General features: G+C 42.7%; 1 protein-coding gene across 1 annotated transcript in view; it reads left to right on the top strand.

The window, feature by feature from the left end:
- Window positions 1–13,776, top strand: part of Septin11 (septin 11) — a 147,064-nt gene that overhangs the window by 110,734 nt on the left and 22,554 nt on the right. The window lies entirely within an intron of this gene.

Below are 13,776 nucleotides of genomic sequence, written 5' to 3'. Positions count from 1 at the left end.
GCGAGCAAGAAAAGCGCTGGCCTCCTAGCCCCGCCCTCGCGGACTGATCTCAGCCGCGCGCGTCTGTAAACAACGTCAGTGTTCTCCTTCCCGCAATTTTCGGTGTCCTGTGGACGCGTAAGAGAGTTTGAACAAAGACGAGTTTTGGGAGAAGATCTGGGGAAGGCTCTGGAACTTGGGTGAATGGGGAAAGTGCGTTTTGTGTGGACAGGGAGAAGGAAAGGTGCGCGGACTCCTTTTCCTCGGATGCGCGGAGGAACCCCTCTCCGTCCTCTCGGTGACGTAAGAGGCTTGGTTAGCCGAGGAGGCGTGCAGTGGCCGGAGAGTGTGCTGCGCATGCGCCCCTGGAAAGAAAGGCGCCGCTGAGCGCTAGCCTCAGGGAAGGCTTACTGGGTGAGCGCCTGCACCCAACCTAGAGTCTCCTAGTGTTTCCCTACCCTACTTGTCCTTAGCCCTCCTAAACGAATTTCTTGGACGTAGATGGTGATCTTTTGTGTAAATATCTCATTCTTTGTTGACCTTACATAAAATGATGTTGTCCCTCCCGCTCCTATTATGAGTATGGACCTGTGTCTTTTTACCATCCTGTGGGTGATGGGAGACTAAAGCACTTTGGAAATCAGAAAATTAAGGGGATCATATCCTGGGTGCTTAAGGCCACTTTTAAAAACAGTGGATTAGACTACTGACTTGGCTTGGCTGTGCGCCAATGGAATTCTAGTCATCAGCCAGTATGTCTAGTATTTCAGGGTCTTGTTTTATCACTAGGTCCTTAATGAATGCGACTAAGTGTGTTTTATTTACTTGGAGTTCTTTTTACTCCAGATGGTAAATTTTGCTTATCTTATAATGGCTCTAGTCATGAAAAGAATGCAGATAACTTCGGGAAGAAGGGGAAACCTGGAAGTTAACCATTTACCTAGTCAAGTATCAGTTTACATCATTGGGGAAAAAAAATACAGATCAGGCTCTTACAAAGCTGGAATTAGCTTGAAGACAAAAGGCTCCTGCTTAATAAATATTAAAAAGAAAAAAAAAAAAGACTGGAGAGAGGGCTCAGCAGTTAAGAGCATCGACTGCTCGTTCAGAGGTCCTGAGTTCAATTCCTAGCAACTACGTGATGGCTCACAACCAACAGCAACGGTGTACTTACAATAAAATGAATATTAAAACAAGAAAACAAAAACAAAAGGCTCCTACCTTCATGGAGTTTGCAAGTCAAGCACAGAATTACTCAAGTGCTACTAGTCGCTGTATAAAATTACCTAAAAGACTATTTTAATATACAGCCATCCCCTCCCTAAAATATGAGGTCCTGGATGGCACAGATCTTGTATAGTTTGTTTTATGGCATCTCTATTTGTGAATCTCAGTGTTTGATTTCTGGCCCCATAACCAAGTGCTAGTAGCAGAAGGATTAAGATGGGAAATTGAGGACTGCTGTGGAAACACCTTTAGCCCGCTCTGGGCTATCAGTAAACGTTTCTCTGAAGAAGTAACATTTAAATGAAACTTGAAATCTCTGGGCAAAGAAAAATGCAAGGACAGGAAGCAGCATATAGAAAGTCTACGAAGCATCCCTGCCTCTCAGACTTCAGGGGGAGAAAGCTGAGGTCAGAGAAGATTCCATAGGACACAGTAGGGAGTAGGAAGCACCAGAGGGTTTTCAGGAAGGTTCTATGTACGCCTGCATTCCCTACCCTATCTAGTCCTTTTCCGTTTTGTTACACGTTCTTTTTTTTTTTTTTTTTAAATATGACCGACGTACTATTTTTCTGGATAATAGTATCAGGAATATGGACTTTCTGCATAACTTAAAGTGGCACAACTCTGGTGGCACCAAGGAAGCATTTCTGCTTAAGGAAGTCTGGGTAAGACCTCAGCAGTAGTCTGTGTGCCTAACTGAAAGGGCTTGGATTCAATCCCTGTAACATTGTAACACCACAAAATGTACTGGGGGGGGGGGAAGGAGAGGGAGAGGGAGGAGAGGAATATTTATATTTATATGTGGGAGGTGGAGAGATGACTCAGTAGTTAAGAGCAAGTATAGAACCCAAGTTGGAGTGGCTCATGGTGATGCACACCTCCAGCTCCTAGTAATCTGATCTGGCGCCCTCTTCTGGACTCCACTGGGACCTGCACTATACAGGTGCATAGCTCCCATGCACACAGGTACACATAATTTAAAATTAAATATATATTTAAAGAGGTTCTATGTGGATAGAAAGGAGTCACTGAGCGCTAGCCTCAGGAAAGGGTCTCTGAGTGAGCATCTGCACCCAACCTAGAGCCTCCCAGTGTTTCCCAGCCCTACTTGTCCTTAGCCCTCCTAAACAAATTCCTTGGACGTAGATGGTGATCACAGGTAAAAGGTAAAGCAACTGAAACTGGCAATAATAATCTTCAAAAAAACAGTTTATAATTAAATGAGGTCTCTTATATACCCCTGGTTACACTTTAATTGGCTTAATCCTTATGTCAAACAACTCGGCAAAATATTCACCAAAAGCCATAAAGATGTAAATACTGTTGGATGCAGGAAACCTCAACGAAGCTTGTGCATAGAGAGGCTAGATGATTTTCTTTTTCACTCTTCGAGTAACAGCTTTATTGATGCATAAACCATCCATTTAAAGCATATGGTTCCCTTCACCGAGCACTCATCATCACAATCCATTTTAGAACATTTTCATCACCTTGAAAATAAACCCAACATCCTTCCCGAATCACCTGCCAGTCCTCCGCCCACCCTAGCCCAAAGCCATGTGAGTTTCTGCCTCTCTAGATTTATGTATTTGGGACATTTGTTGAAATGGGTCTTTTGCAATGCTGTGTCTTCTAGAAACCAGTGTCAGTTGTCTGAAGAAAAATATGGCTATTTTTCACTATTTAACTTTTTTAACCTTTTCTTTTATGTGAATGGGTGTTCTGTTCTACAGTGTGTCGTCTGGACATCCTGCATGTGTTTGGATCCTCTGGGATTTGCAGACAGTTGTGAGCTGCCACGTAGGTGCTGGGAATTGAACCCAGGTCCCCTGGAAGAGCATTTAGAGCTCTTAACCCTGAACCATCTCTCCACACCCCCCCACCACTCATTTGTTAACTGTATTTTACATGAAGCACAGTTACACAGTAGAAAGTTATAAAGTCCCCTGAGAAAACAAGTCTGATAAAGACAAATGTGTTGGTTAGGAATGTCTGTTTTAGGAACATCTCCCGAACATTAAGTTTTTACAGTGCCATTCATGGCATTTAAGAAAGTGGCTCACTATATAGTAGGTACGACCCTAAGCACATCATTCTATCTTTTTTTTAATCCTGAAATCACTCTATATAGTAAGTATTTTTGCTGCCCCACTATAGTGGAAGGCAGTAGATGTCTAAGATTGGTCACCCAGAAAGACACAGTCAGGACTCAACCCCAGCTTGACCTACTCCAAGCTTGCTTGTGCTTTCTAGCACCAATTCTGGATGTCCCTGTGGATGTTTCTGGCTTTGTTAAATTTTAGAATTAAAACATTACAATTATTTTTTGACTTGCCTTTAATCTTTTTTTTCTTTCATTCTAGTGAGTAGTTTTTACTTTTGTTTCCAAAGTGTTTTGCCTTGTTTTGGAGAAGGGTTAATTAAAATTCTTAGACTAGTTAGGCATGTTGGCACACACCTTTAGTCTCAGCACTTGAGGGGCAAAGGCAAGTGAATCTCTGTTAGTTTGAGGCCAGCCTAGGCTACATAGTGAGTTCTGGGCCAGCCTGGGCTACACAGTGAGTTCCAGGCTTAACGGTTGAGAGTGCTGGGTGCTTTTCCAGAGACCTACATTTAATTTTCATTACCTACCCAGTGGTAACTCCAAATCTAGGAAATTCATGGCCCTCTTCTGGCTTCTGGGAGCATCACACACACACACACACACACACACACACACACACACACACACACACACACAGAGTACACAGACACACATGCATATCAAACACTTGTAAAGCAGCACAAATTAAATTAATACAAACTGGGTTTCTATCCTTAATTTTTTCAAGAAGTATAATTAAAAATGCTGTGTTTGCATTTTTATGTGTAAAGAAGATAAGCCTATTAATCTTTGTTGATATTAGATACATTATCTTTTTCTTTTATTGAAAATATATTTTTTTCAAATAATATAGCCTAATTACAGTCTCCTCTTCCTCTATTCCCAGTTCTCTACACCCCCACTCCTTTCTCAGTCCATCTCCTTTCTGTCTCTCATTAGAAAACAAGCTTCTAAGGGATAATAAAAGAAGATACAGCAAAAACTGTCATATTCAAATAGGATGAGACAGAAGAAAAAGAGCCCAAGAAAGGCACAAGAAACAGATGCAGGAACCAACTCATTTGCACACTCAGGAATCCCATAATACACACACACACACACACACACACACACACACACACACACACACACATGGATACTCTAGTGAGAGAATGAATATAAAATTTTTTTAAAAAATTAAAGCTTTAAGAAAAAAGTCCTGACAGAACATCACAAGACAAGGAACCTCTAAGCCCTAAGCCAGTGGTTCTCAACCTTCCTAACGCTGTGACCCCTTAATACAGTCGCTCATGTTGAGGTGATCCCCAAACCATAAAGGTATTCTCCCCTCCTCACAAAGGGGCCATGGCCTATAGTTTGGGAACCACCACTCTAAACCATTTAGTTCATTTTCTTCTGGCCATCTACTTCTGGACATGTGACCTACACTTAAAAGTAGTTTGTTTCTCCACTGAGATGCTCTTGGGGAAAAAAACCTAAATTTTCATTTGTAAGTGGTTATCAGTCGGAGATTTATTCTGGGTGAGGGATAAGGGCTTGTGTCCATTTCTCCTTTCAGCTCTAGGACCTCAACTGGTGTAGAACCGGTGCAGGCCCGATGCATTCTGCCTCAGTTTCTGGGAGGTCAAATGCCATCAAGATTTAGAGGGCCTTGTTTCCTTGGTGTCTGCTATCCCCTCTGGTTCTTACGCTCTTTCCACCTCCTTTTCAGCAGGATTCCCTGAGTCCTGAGGGGAGGGGTTTGATGGAGACATCTGGTTTAGGGCTGAATGTTTCAAGGTCTCTCACTCTCTGGACACTGCTGTGGGTCTCTGTATTTGTTCCCGTCTACTGCCAGAGGAAGCCTCTCTGATGATGACTGAGCAAGGCATCGATCCGTGAGTTTAGTAAAAAGTCTTAGGAAGCTTTTTATTGCTATATTCTTTTAGAACAGTACTATTTTGGTTTTACCATTAGGCCTGGGGCCATCTGGACTCATGTCCTTGGTCACTCAGGTAGCATCAGGTGTGGGTTCCATCTCAAGAAGTGGGTCGAAAGTCAAATCAGACATTGGTTACTCCCACAGGCTTTGAGCTACCACTGTCTTAGCATATCCTGCAGGCAGGATACCATTGTAGACCAAGGGTATGCAGCTGGGTTGGTGTTTATTCTTCTTTGGTAGTTTGCAAAGCACCTTACTATACCGAAGATGCTAGCCCTTAGGGGTGAAGTCTCTATGCAGGCACCAGCAACTTCCCATGTCCAATCCATTGTGTGACTGTGGTCTTCAGCAATAGGACGTTGTTATCATTTTGTGGAGAACGACCTACAGTCTTGTTCTTGGCAAACACCTGGGTTTGTGGTTTCTCATGATACCCCTTTGACCAACAACTCAATTAGATGTACCCTTCCCTAGTACTGGAAGCATCATTTGGTGACAAGAGATATCTGGTTGGGGACCCGTCTCCCCCATTATTTGGCAGTTCCATTTAGATTGGCTTCATATATGTAGGAAGTTACTACTCAAATGGCATTGACTTTAGCTGTCTCTCCCCACAGTCCCTCCTCCATCAACCTCTTCTCTCCCCCTCCCCTATCTGTCAATTTGCCTTTACTGGGGAGATCCATCTGCTCCCCCCCAGCCCCTAGCCCTTAATCTATACCTATTCTCTGTGATTCTATGGTTTATAGCTTGGTAATCACAACTTAATAGCTAATATCCACATACAAGTGGATATATACCATATTTATCTTTCTGCATTACTTCACTGGAATACTTTTTTTTCTGGTTCCATTTACCTATGAATTTCATGATTTCATTTCTTTGTCCATTCATCTGTTGAGAGGCATCTCAGTTGTTTCCAATTTCTGGCCATTATGAATAGGGCAGCAATGATCATGGTTGATCATGGTTGTGGTAGGATGAACTGTCCTTTGGGTATGTGCCCAAGAGTGGTATAGCTGGATCTTGAGATTGATCAACTCCTATTTTCCTGAGGAACTGCCACACACCAATTAGGTTAATACCATTGTGTTAGCCTAATAATCTTGAGTGAAATTGCCTGTCTCCTTTGTCTTACATGAGCTTTTCAGATAAAGTTTTCATGCAACAATTTATGAAAGCACTGTCTCGTGAAGAGAGTGAGAACAGTAGCAATCTGTATACCGTTATAATCACTTGTCTCTAGGGTCTACCTGCTGTCTCACCCATCTCTCCAGAGACAGTGGAAGAGAAGCTTTCTCAAACAACTGCCATGACCTCAGGAAGAAGGGGACATCAATTTAAAAACATAAAGATCTGTCTCTCTCCTCTCCTCTCCTCTCCTCTCCTCTCCTCTCCTCTCCTCTCCTCTCCTCTCCTCTCCTCTCCTCTCCTCTCTTCTCCTCTCCAATCTCTCTCTCTCTCTCTCTCTCTCTCTCTCTCTCTCTCTCTCTCTCTCTCTCTCTCTCTCTGTTTTTTTAGACAGGGTTTCTCTGTGTAGCTCTGGCTGCCCTAGAACTCACTCTGTAGACCAAGAATGGTCTCGAATAAAGGTGTGAGCCACCACCACTAGGCTACATAAAGAATTCTTAATGCATATGGAACGAGAAGAAGGGTTCAAAGGAGCGTGTGAAAACCATACTGCTGGAGACGAGATGGAGAGTGAACCAATGAAGTACTTATGAGAATGCTGTAAGGTGTGCTGGAGAGACGGATCAGAGGTTAAGAGCACTTGGCTACCTTTTTTTTTTCTTTTTTATTGGATATTTTCTTTCTTTATATTTTAAGTGTTATCACCTTTCTCGGTTTCCCCTCCGGAAACCCCCCTCTCCCATCCCCCACCCCCTGCCTCCATGAGGATGCTCCCCACCCATCCACCCACTCCCTTCTACCCACTTCCTCCTACCTCCCCACCCTGGCATTCCCCTCCACTGGTGCATCAGGCCTTCACAGGACCAAGAACCTTTCCTCCCACTGATGCCCAATAAGTCCATCCTCTGCTATATATAGTACTGGAGCCATGGGTCCCTCCATGTGTACTCTTTGGTTGGTGGTTTAGTCCCTGGGAGTTCTAGGATGTCCGGTTGGTTGATATTGTTGTTCTTCCTATGGGGTTGCTTCCTATGGGATTCTTTGTTCTCAACGCAACCAACTGCAATTCCAGTTCCAGGAGGTTTGATGCCCTCTTCTGGCCTTCACAGACACAGGAAACTGAGGCAGGGTCATCGGACGTTCAAGGTCTACCCGACAACTCAGCGAAACCCTATTTCAGTGTAAATACAAGCATCCAACTGGGAGTGTAGGTCAAGGCAGAGCACTTGCCTCGCACATGGGAGGCCAACATCCAATTCTCAGCATTGAAGAAAGCTTTATTATGTTAATAATCACTTGCATTAAGAAGGAAAAAAATCACACACACACATTATATCCAAAATCCATATTTCTAAAGTATAAGATATCTATTCCAGAATCTAAACTGCTTTCTGAGTACTTGAAGATAATGTTGGATATTGAGTGAAAAAATAACATCCGAGATATGTGGTGAGAGGAATCAATCTTTATGTAAGAAGAACTCACCTCCCCAAATATCAGTTGTTCTCTACTGTGTCTCTTGGAGATGGCCCCTGATCGATTTTTATTGGCCCACTGAAACTTGGCCTCCATAACACAGGAAGTTACAACATAAATATAATAGATAATGAATATTAAAAGACTGATTTGGATGCCAACTCATTTTTTTCCCTCCCAGAACACCACTGAATGGGTTTAGAACAACAGACTGTGTTTGACAGCTACTCCCACATTCCTTATATGTCATATTCCCCAAAGTAGAAGGTTTTAATTAAGGTTACAGAAACTGGATTTTAGCTATATGAAAAAAAAAAATGAAACCAATGGCAGTAATAGTATTTTTTAATTTTTTTAAATTGTAATTTTACTCATAATTATTTTGTATGTGTGTGTTCTTGTGGGTGAGTGAACACGCCATGCTTGTGGGTAATCAAAGCAGCCACAAGAGCTCACTGGATCCCTGGAGTTGCAGTTAGACACAGTTCTGAGCCACCTGATATGGGTGCCAGGAACCAAATTTGGGTCCCTTGGAAGAGTAAGAAGCACTGAGTCATTTCTCCAGCCCCAGTGATGTAGCAGTGTTTTTTTTTTTAAAGGATATATTATCCATCCATCCATTTATTTGGTATACATATGTATATAATTTGAGAGTTTCATACATATTTTAATCACATCTACACCTAGTCCTGCCCTTCTAATCCTCTCAGGTCCCAACCACCAAAAACTTCCTCCACAGCCTGGGATGTTCCTTCTCCAGGGGACATCAGTTGCTAACTGACCCTCAGTTGGGGTGCTGAGAGCTTTGAGAGTTCCTCCCCACACCCATGTTGGATTTTCTCCGGTGTCTCTCTCAGGTGTTATGCATGTAGCCCCATTACGAAAGTGTGCAGTGTTTCTGTCAGGGAACAGAAAGCCCTCCACAACTCCCAGCTTTTCAGAGCTCAGGGGACTTTTACAACCTGCTATTTGCTTTTTCTGCCTAAATTTACTTCCGGAATCGGACTTGCAGAGAAACTGCCGGGAGGATAATTTCCCAGAATGAAGTACCCTCGCCAGAACATCATTTTATGTTGTGTGTGCCAACGAGTTAATGAAATTATGTGCTTTTTTTTTTCCAGCACAGTCTCCATGTCTGAGTCTTCCAAGATTAGACATTCTTTAACAGTGAAATTTAAGTATCATTCAATTCCAAGACCCAGAGCTCCCGAGCCAGTTCTTCAGTAAGGGACAGTGGCTTCAGATTCCTTCCAGCGTTTGTTGTTTTCGCCAAGTCACATTTCCCAGTAAACACTGGTGCTATTTAACCCTACGTGGTTCAATGAACAAATATCCAAATATTTATTGAACACCAGCCATGAGCAAGATCATGTGATGAATGAAATGCCAGGCCGTCCTTATTGGGAAATACACAGTAATTATAATTTTTTAATCATGTTAATTTTTATTTCACGTGCATTGGTGTCTTGACTGCATGTATGCCTCTATGAGTTACAGTCGTGAGCTGCCATGTGGGTTCTGGGTATTGAACCTGGGTCCCCCAAAAGAACAACCAGTGCTCTTAACCACTGAGCCATCTCCCAGCAATTGAGTTTTTTAAGGGAAACTTGTGAACTACTGAAAATATTTTATGCAGCAACGTTAGAAATCTTTATGTCTTGAATGAAGTTACCCATGGAGTCTGTGGTGATTTGAATGAGATCATCTCTCACTGGCTCATTTACAGGCTTAGTCCTCAATGGATGAGCTGTCAGTGAAGGGTTAGGGAGTGTGGTCATATTGGAGGAGCTCACTAGGGGTGAGCTTTGAGGTTTCATAAGTGTGCTCGCCCCTGCCTGCTGCCTGTAGATCAGGATGTAGCTCTCAGCTACTTGACCAGCAATATGTCTGTCTACCTGCATGCCACCAAGCTCCTCACCATGATGACCACGGGCTAACCCTCTGAACCTGTCAGCCCCCAGTTAAAAGCTTTCTCTTGCAGGACTTGCCTTGGTCATGGTATCTCTTCACAGCAATAGAACAGTGACTGAGACAAAGTCACAACACTTAATTCTTTTTGACTTAATCTTTTCCAATGTTGAATTTTTAACTTAAATCATTCCCAATGTTGAATTGGGTTTGTGCTTAATATTTTCCAGAATTTGACCAGATCAGTAAAGAGAGCAAATGCCCTTAAACTCAGGCCAACTGACAATTACCCAGCAGTCTCCTATGGAATATCGCTGACTGAAATAGAGTCATGCACTCCTCCTGGTTTTCTAGTAGCCTTGCATTGACTGGATATGTTTCTCCCAGATTCATATTCTAAAGCCAGATTCCTCAAAGTGATATTTGGAAGTGTGGTCTTTGAGGGGTAATTTTGTCAGAGAGTGGACATATCATGAATGAAATTAGTACCTTTTAAGGAGACCTTGGAAAAGTTGATACCTCTCAGCCTTTGGAGAACTCTGCTTTGAGTCCATAACTCTGGCACCTGGCTCTCAGATTTCCCAATCCCCACAAACTAGATTTTCAGCTTTTCAGTTTTAATAGAGTTTGCTTCTGAAACCCTTTCCCAATGATTTCTTACACACACACACACACACACACACACACACACACACACACACACCCCAAAATACAATCACTGCTAAGAAACTGCTTCTTGTCAACTATATTTTGCATCTCCTCTTTCACTGAACTAATAAATATTCTTCTCTCCACATCAAGTTCCGACTTCCCCAAGTTTTCTTAAGCACACTTCCCTTTTGAAGATCACGCAGTAAGCTAGTGGGTCCTCATTCCTTGAGACTCTTTTTTCTTACCCATGATCTAGATCTAGGTCCACTGTACAGTGTAGTGTGTGTGTCTATCATCTGTCTGTCTGTCTGTCTATCTATCTATCTATCTATCTATCTATCTACTCTCTGTTCTATGCTCTTCTTATAAATTTGTGTAAGATTCAAAATATATGTACAGAACCTTCTCTATGGTCCTGGCCTGGTTAATTAGGTGTTAGACTTAATAACTTAAGAGCAAAAAAAGACTCATGAATACAAAGGACTCCAGAGGGTAGCTCGATAACAGAGAACGGAGCTCCTCCTTCACCTTGCTGCTCTGCCATCCTGAGGGAGCTAGCTTCATGGTTATGCCCCAGCACAGCTCTTCCAGCTCATCCTCACACCAACTCATTAGAGGAGTGAAGGAAGAAACACTTGATTCAGAAGTGGTGTGCAGCGCACTTGTGTGCACATTCCGTTGGCTATGCAGTCTAGCTAGACCTGAATCCATCCTTATTAGAGTGCAGAGATATGAGAGGACTTTAGCAAATTCCACCACCTACCGATATAATGCCAATCTCTTGGAAGGGAGCTTTTAAAGCCGCAGCCAGCAGTCGCTTCTATGCCTGGCACAGCGCTTCAATCCCAGTTTCCGTGAAATTCCTTCTTTGTTGAGAACATCAAGATGGAGACTGTAAAGTGGAGCTAGATGGAGACAGTAAGACATTTTTGATCTGATTTCAGTCCACTGTATAGCGTTATCCCTTTGCTGGCCCTGAGAAAAGTAGAGCCTCAGCCATGTTGATCATCTGATTGCCAGAGAGTGAATTTACATCAACAGTATAATACATTAAAGCTGTAGTTACTGCTAGGAAGACCAAGAAAAATATATCCCTCCCTGGGTAGCCAAAATTTCAGTAGTTTTGGATACTTTTCATTTTATACTTTATTCTGTCAGTAGGATGTTGTCCTATCTGGGGTTACCTCCTCCACCCTACCTCAAGGGCATCAAACACAGGGCCTTGTATACACTAGGTAAGGACTCTAACAATGATCTATATCTCAGCTCTCTTTTCTTGGAATGTCTACACCCTGAATTCAAGATTTAGACTGAAACACCTCTTTTTTGAACGCTATGGGCTTGAGCTTCAACAGGACCAGAATTCACAGGAGACTGAGCATGGCCACATATGGGAAGTGTGTTTCCTTCCTTACCTTCTGGGTATAGGTGGGCATGCCAGGGATGGTGATGTAAAAAAACAGAATGCTATCTCACAGGGTGTACGCACATGGCAGTTCCCCTTTTAGAGAGTCAGATGGTGTGCATTTCTGGTTTTGTGGGTTTGTCCACTTGTTCTTTTCCCTTTATTTGGTCCTTTTTGACCTCCCAAGGCTTTGGGGATTCCCTCACCCGTGTGACTTTGATTTACCCTAGCAATGTTTGTCTCAATGCACCCGTATCTCAGAGCACTGCACAATAGAAACAGCCTTGAGCTTTCTGCTCTTGTTTCAAATGCTACCAAGAGAACATGTGACAGACTCATCCTGTATGGTGGTTTGAATACGCTTGGCCCAGGGACTGACACTATTAGGAGGTGTGACCTTGTTGGAATAGATGCGGCTTTGGTGAAGGAAGAGTGTCACTGTGGGCGTGGGCTTTAAGAGCTTCCTCCTAACTGCCTGGAAGCCAGTCTTCTCCTAGAGGCCTTCAGATGAAGATGTAGAACCCTCAGTTCCTCCCACATCATGTCTGCCTGGATGCTGCCATGCTCCCACCTTGTTGATAATAGACTGAACTTCAGAACCTGTAAGCCAGCCCCAATTCAATGTCCTTTATTGCCATAGTCATGGTGTTTGTTTCACAGCAATGAAACCCTAAGACATCCCGAGTCAAATGTTTTCTTTTCCTTCTGTAAGCAGGGGCTTGGCGATGGTGGGTAGGACGGTTTTGATATTTGAGACCACAGTCCTTTTTTCTCCTCTCTTCTTTCCTCCTCTCTCTCATTTCCTTCTTCTTGTTTATTGTTGTTGAGAAAAGTTTTCACTATGTGGCCTAGGCTGGCTCAGTACTTTCTATTTAGCCCAGGCTGGCCTTGAACTTGTGACCTTCTTCCCACAGCCTCCAACATGCTAATATTTTACAGGTACCAGCCACCAGGCCTAGCTCTTCCTCATGTTTTTAACTCAAGGACAAATTTGGGCTGAAAGGAGTCAGACCTGAAATGTGAGTTAGATGTCAGCTCTTACCAGACCAAATGCATTTCAAGTTGGTGGCTTGCATGGCCAGATGACTGACATCATCTCCCTTAATCTATTCATGTTCAAGAACTGCCCACTGCAGATGTCCCTGCTCCTGGTAATGACAGGCATCTAGACCCCAGGATTCCTCCTTATTAGATTAGACTTTTCCAATGATTTTGTTTCCCAATGATTGTGTTTGTTTAATTATAAGATCTATGAGTATCATTTAGCAACACAGAAACAGAGTATAAACTTACCTACAGCAGGAGTAGGTTTTTCAGCTCTTAAAGCTTAAACAATTTTAGAGGCTTAAAAGTTTAACATTATCAAGACAAAGTTATGAAACTGACTCATGAGAAAAGACACACAATGGATACCTTTCATTTAAATACATGGTTCTTCCATTTCAAGGAAATAAAACTAGCATGTCAATGTCACTGAAATACATATCGTGGCTCTATTCCAGACCTACTGGAAAAGACCTTGAGGTAAAGCTTTGGAGCCTCCATTCTAGGCCACTGCAATCTGAACCCCACAATTTAATATGATCTTAATAATGAACTAATAAGGTCATGGTGATATTTTGATGTTTGAGGAATATATTTTCTAGGAATGTCAATGATCACTTTATGAACAAAGAAATACAGAAAGTGGATCAGGGAAGTCTTAGGGATGGCTGTGGGTGGGAAGAGAGTGGAAGAGGGAATTTGGGTTAGAAATTATCAAAATACATGTGCACATGTATGAAATTGAAAAAAAAAGCATTTTTAAAATCTACATTATTAAGGGAATGGAGCCATGCTCAGTGGCCAAGAGCATTTATGGTGCTTGTGGAGGGCCAGGGTTTGGGCCACAGTACCTACATGATGGCTCACAATTGTCTGTAACCCCAGGTCTAGGAAATCTAATTAATACCTTCTTCAGATCTCCTTAGGCAG

Source organism: Rattus norvegicus, chromosome 14 (genome assembly GCF_021556685.1).
Source record: "Rattus norvegicus strain SHRSP/BbbUtx chromosome 14, alternate assembly SHRSP_T2T, whole genome shotgun sequence".
In the NCBI taxonomy this organism is placed as follows: domain Eukaryota; kingdom Metazoa; phylum Chordata; class Mammalia; order Rodentia; family Muridae; genus Rattus; species Rattus norvegicus.
This window is presented reverse-complemented; position numbering and strand designations above follow the sequence as displayed.